The sequence below is a fragment of the Tympanuchus pallidicinctus genome, unplaced genomic scaffold, assembly GCF_026119805.1.
Source record: "Tympanuchus pallidicinctus isolate F22 unplaced genomic scaffold, pur_lepc_1.0 scaffold16, whole genome shotgun sequence".
Taxonomy (NCBI): domain Eukaryota; kingdom Metazoa; phylum Chordata; class Aves; order Galliformes; family Phasianidae; genus Tympanuchus; species Tympanuchus pallidicinctus.
Genome location: NW_026294679.1, coordinates 1,011,339 through 1,017,398, shown reverse-complemented (window position 1 = coordinate 1,017,398; position 6,060 = coordinate 1,011,339).

Here is a 6,060-nt window from a genome sequence, read left to right as displayed (position 1 = left end):
TTCAGGTGGCTTTCCATGAGTTGGATAGGTGTGCACTTTGGGGAAGAGTGATGCAGCATCTCGCTTTGCCATGTTGGACAATGTCGCATTGACCGACGTTGTGTTGCCACGTCCTAAACCAGCTGCTGTGCTCTGCATCCATGTCTTGTTTCCTGCCTTATACTGCTGAACCAGTGCTTTCTCAAGAGTGAAAGACCATATTAACAGTCATTAACATGTTTCCTTTTGGCAAAACCATTGCCTCCAAGTGTCCATGCTGCTGACATGCAAGCATGATTACAACCTGCCTCGGTCTCCTCTGCTAGGGTCTGGGGGATGTTTCATTGTCTCTGCCATTTGTGTCATCAGAATCATCTCCGTTCCTCTCCTGGGCATCATCACCACTCTCAGTTCTTTGGTGCCAATGGCATGGCAGGTGAGTTGTGCCACTTGGGATTTAGTTGCAAGATTCCCAAGAATAAACCCTATTCAAAGTCATTGCAAGATCTGTCTCTGTCCAGCAAGGGCATCCCCACATCTTCAAGCCTGGCCAGATGAAGGCTGTGATGGGAGGGAGTCAGAGCAGGGTTTCAATCACTTGCTTTTAATCTCTCGTCACTTCCACACTTCCACACACCTCCAGGCTTCTCTGGGACAAGCAGTGTGGAAAGGCTCAATGTCCCCTCAAAGCGACTATAGCTACAAGAGTGACTGCAGAAAAACACAATTCCTTACCCAGCAGACTTGTTCAGCTGAGTGTGCTGTTTGTTTAGGCAAACCTCAGTGAGCTTTTTTCATGCTCTTTCTCCTGCGTTACATTCTGTAGGTTGTGCAGGGTATTACTGGAGACTCCATAAGGGGAGCATCAGCACGGTGCTTCTCCAGAGGAGCAGAGGATCTCCTAATGCTTCTGATCCCAACAAGCTGATTAGAAACATCCTAAACATCTTCTGAAATGTCTTCTTGTTGAGTGTCATGATGCCATGGACTGCCAAGGGGACAAGCTCGTCTTGAAAACTCATGGGCAAAGCTTTTGTGTTTTCAGTAAGACCTGTCCCATGTGTCTTTGTGAGCTTCCAGCAAAGCCAGACTCGGTAGAATTTCAGCACCAGAGGTGAAGGCTGGCAGAGAACTGACCTGCTGCAAAAAGCTCAAAATTACTCTTCTGTAGGAAAAATGGAGATGCCAGCCGCGTTAGGGATAAAGTTCTGAGATGCCACAGCAAGAAACTGTGAGGGCAGTCAGCTCTGCCAGCCTCTGAATGCAGGTGAGCATGTCTGGTAGGATGAAACCCTGGGGCCAGGGGAGGGGGTGGGCTGGATGTTGGCAGCAAATGTGGGGGACGTGGGGCAAAGTGCCCATTTTATATCTGCAGGCACTGACAGGTTACAGTGTGCTGTGTGTGTGTGTTGCTCAAAGCACTCCCTGAAATGCTGTTTGGGTGAAAAATGTTTTTAAAGTTTGCTGAAACTCACATTTTTGCAAAGCATTTCTTTTCAGCCGTGTCAGAATATTTCATCTGCAGCGATAGCTTTTCACTTCCCCTCCAATACAAGTGTGTTCCACACAACCTGCTTTGTAATAAAGGCATTGAGGAATATTCTCTGAATGCCTTCAAACTGTAATCCAATGGGTACTTGAAGAAGTACTTCTTCTACACATTAACAAGGGCTTAAAACTGAATTTTCAGGTTTGCAAGGAAGTGGTTTCTATGTAAAGGTGTTCAGTTGGATCTGAATTTCAGCATCTCCATTTATTAAGCATTTATAAATCCATGGCTGTTGCATGGAAATTAACCCAATCTCATACTGGCATTGGTAAAGCAGTGGTAGCTTTTTGCAAAGCTAGATTTTTCTTTTCCTTCCATAGATGTTACAGTGTTGAGTTCGTGCTCCATTGGTTTTGTCTGCAGCTTCCTGAAGCTCTCCCTGGAAGGCTCCCTCTTTCATTATTGCTTAACAGCACAGTGAAACAGGTACAGCAAAATCAAATAGAGTTATAGAATGTCTCTAACCAGAGGGCAGGAAGCAAAGCACCACAGGAAAATGTGCTTCAGTTTATCCTGTCTGTGCTTTGTCCATCCTCACAAGGCGACTTGCTCCAGCAGGCAGACCCATGGGCTCCATCTATCTTGGGAACAGCATGGAGGAATGGGTTTAGAGCTACAAACGAGTCTCAGGGACAACTTTTGGAACCAGAATTGGATACAGAGCTTATTTTCCATTAACGCTTCAGAGGTATGTCTTCATTACTTGGCTTGAATCCATCACAACTTAGAAGGAAAAAAAAGGAATCAAGGCTGGCTGTACCTCACCTGCTTCTCAAACGTATCAGAAATGCTCTCAGATGACAGTATGACTTTTTTTTCCTCACTGAAAAGATCTTTCACAGGATGTAAGCTCTGAATTCCTCCTGGGGATGAGGAAGTGCAGGTGGGAGGCACTCTGCCCTGGTGGAACATTACAAAGCTGCAGTGACTCACAGCAGCTCCAGCGCAGCGTTTGTACTCTGCAGTCACCTTGAAAACTTCTACTGACATTGTAAGATATCTTTTTTTTTTTTCCTGTTAAAGCAATTGCTGTTAAAATTTGCCAGTGATGCTGCAGGCAGGAGATCTTAATGGAGAGAAGATAATATATTGGTGTTGTGGTGTATGAGCTGTGTACACTTGCTATGTTATGCTATACTAGGAGCGATGTGGTTGGAGAATTTTGTGTCCTAGAGGAAGATTTTTGGCAACTGACTTTGCTTGAAATAAATTCAGTCCACCCAGTTGTTCTGACTAAATGTAAGGTGGAGAAAGGCAGCAGTGCTATGTGTGGAACCATCCTGAGGACATGCATTTATTGCGTTCAACTTTATCTGGCATGTCCTTAGTCCATTTTCACCTTGCTCCAAAGGGAAGGAAACAATTTAGCAGTGGGTTGTCAGTTAGGGTAGTATGGTTAGCTTGCAGTTGAACTTTGATGATCTTGAAAGTCTTTTCCAATCTGAGCAATTATACAGTTATATGATTCTATCAGAAGCAGTGCAACCAGAGGAGCCTGTGGGTGACCTCACTATTCCCAGGAGGTACCTGAAGGGAATTGAAGTGAAGAGGTGTTTCTCTCCTTTCTCAGATGGGAAGTGACAAATAAGGTGCGAGGAAATGGCCTCCAGTTGTGCTGAGGTGGTTTACATCAGGTGTTAGAAAGAATTCTTCACAGAGAGGATGCTCAGGCATTGGAACAGGCTGCCCAGGGACGTGGCAGAAGCGTTTAGAAGTGTGAATATGGTGCTTAGGGACATGGTTTCATGAAGGAAGGTGTTAGGTTGGTTTGATGGTTGGACCTGATGATCTTTTCCTTCCTAGGTCTTTTCCAACCTAGGTGATTCCACGAATCTATTATTCCAAGTATGATGGTAACGTATATTGCAGTGTTTTGTCGGAGAATGTCTCCTTGCCCAAGGAGGCTGTGGATGCCCCATCCCTGCAGGCATTCAAGGCCAGGCTGGATGTGGCTCTGGGCAGCCTGGGCTGCTGGTTGGTGCCCTGTATACAGCAGGGGGTTGAAACTGTATGAGCATTGTGGACCTTTTCAACCCAGGCCACTCTATGATATGATTCCTCACCAGGGCTGCTACTCCAATACTTCTCCAAATATCATTTCGCTGTAATTTATTGAAATTCTCTGCTGCTCGCAGGGGTCAGAGAGATGACTTTGTTGTCCTCTAATTAAAATGGTTTATACTGTGAGCAAACCTTGGTGTATAATGAAAGAAATAACAGAATGATGTATCGTATCATCTCTTTAAATTATTTTGTTTATTGTCTGTGTTAGATATTAAAAATTATGTCATAAAGTGGGTAGCTGCAGAGAATTTCAATAGACTTGGCATCAAGGTAAGAGACAAATAATAAAAACATCTCAGCCTCTTTTATAACTGAGCCCTTTGCAACCGTGGAACACTAAAGCTAAAATGACTTTTTGCCAATAATTGCATTTTGGTTCTTTAAAGCAATATAGTCAAACCTCTGCAGACTCCAAACTACCAGTTATGGGATTTGTATCTCTGCTAAATGCAAAATTCAATTCAGCGTTCAGTTGTTTAAAATTTAAAATCCAAACTTAAGTATGTCATAAAAATTGGACTCCTAGTGGTACTTACTTGTCTGGAAAAAAAATTGTCTAATTCAATGGAATTCATGGGCATTGACACAACATTGGGGTTTGTTAAATAGATTGCACTGCTTTAACACATAAACCAAGAAAACAGTTGCAATGTTGAGCAAATTATATAAATATATTTGGTTAAGCAAAGGAGTCCTGTCTGCATCCAACAACAAGTTAGCAAGACTGTCCCTTAGTAGGTCTTAACTGTGAAGATAACGGTGGCTTGCACAGTACTACCAAAATGTATATGGTCAAATTGTTTTGCACTTTTTCCTCTTGAAAGCACAGGTCCAATATGCTAAGGCATTGTGGAAATGAAAAATAATGTATTTTAGACTCTCCACTCGATTTGAAGTTCCATTGGGCTGGGCACAGAATCTATACGTAGCCTTGTTACTGGCGGTGTGGTCTGCATGGTGTTCAGTTGGCGTGCTATGGAGCAATCTACGTCTGTGTGATGTTACTTCTGGTGCATGCAAACTAGCAAGGAACTGTGGTTTGTGGCACTGGTTCAAAATAACAAGTTCACTGGGTGTATTTGTTCACTGAGTGCGCTGGTGCCTGTAGGTGACTGCTTGCATTCGTGCAGTGCTGCAGCTCTTGTCTCCCCCATGCTCAGGGCCAACAGGTTGGGTTGTGCCAAGCCAACCCCAAAGCCCAAGCTGCAGGTGCCACGACAAAGCACACGTTTGCTCTGTTTCAGGAATGGCCAGGAATCAGAACCTTTGTAGGGAAAGAAAGTTCAAGCAGCGTAACAAATTGGCCTTGTTAAAATCAAATTGTCTGCAGTTTGATCAATGCCCTGCTTGAGGCCGTGGTCTTAAGCATGTAGCACAGAGTTGCCTGACGCTGTAAAGCACACTTGTAACTGAGTGAGATGCTATATTGGGCTTTAGCATGGCCAATTTGAGATTTTGTAGTACCAGGACTACTTCTTTCTGGTGAAAAGAATTCCCACCCACCCTAACAACACTGTTGGCAGTGGCTGTAATGGGTCACATACCGTCATCCACCCTTTTCCAAGAGTGCTGCTGCCAGCAAAGCCACTGCCTGCCCTGCTGCTCCTGCAGTGAGAAGGGAAGCCCTGACCATCATTTTCCTTTGCTCACCTGTTGCAGATGCCTACCCAGCTACACTGTTGGTTCAGAGAAAACAGAAACGCTTGAAAAACTCCTATTGTTACTGTGAAATGATCATTAATGGGTCATGAATTGATTTTATCAGTGATTTTTGCTGGACTAATAAGGGTTTAGAAGGTCAACATGGTGGATCTCTTCTCCTCCCTCAGAGTCTGTTTTGGATGTGGAATATTGAACATCAAATTACAGCTGAGCAGGGAGGAATACAAGTATTTATCCATACAGACCTATTGCCAGCTCGCTGTCTCTGTGGTTTTATCCTGCATGGGATGGGCAATCTCCTTCCCTAACCTCACTGTGGAGACATCCATTTGCAAGGCAATGGGGAATTCCTGCAACCCATGATATTTTGGGTTGTATCAGCTGTATTGCAGAATTTTCCATTAAAATACCTTCTTTATGCAGTTTTGGGGAAAAAAATGTATTCATAAAATCCCATTACATGAATTTTCATAAAGGTTTAATGTAAGCCCCTTTAAAAAGAAATGGCTAAACCTTGAAAATACTATCTTTGCATTTAATGCACTAAAATAGATACGAAACATTTCAAGATGCATTCAGAGATTTTTGTGAAAATATTTACATGAGGGAAGAAAACATTTCCAAAAGCATCCATAATTCCAGTAAAAGAAATAACTAATAAGCACATCCTCCTTGCAGCATTGTGCAGACTTTTATGGAGAAAAAGATGACACATCATACCAATAGCATTGCGTGTTAAAGAAGGCATTAAAACATCTCAGAGCTGCAAATAAAGAAATTAAAAAATGGCAGGAAAGTAAACGTCC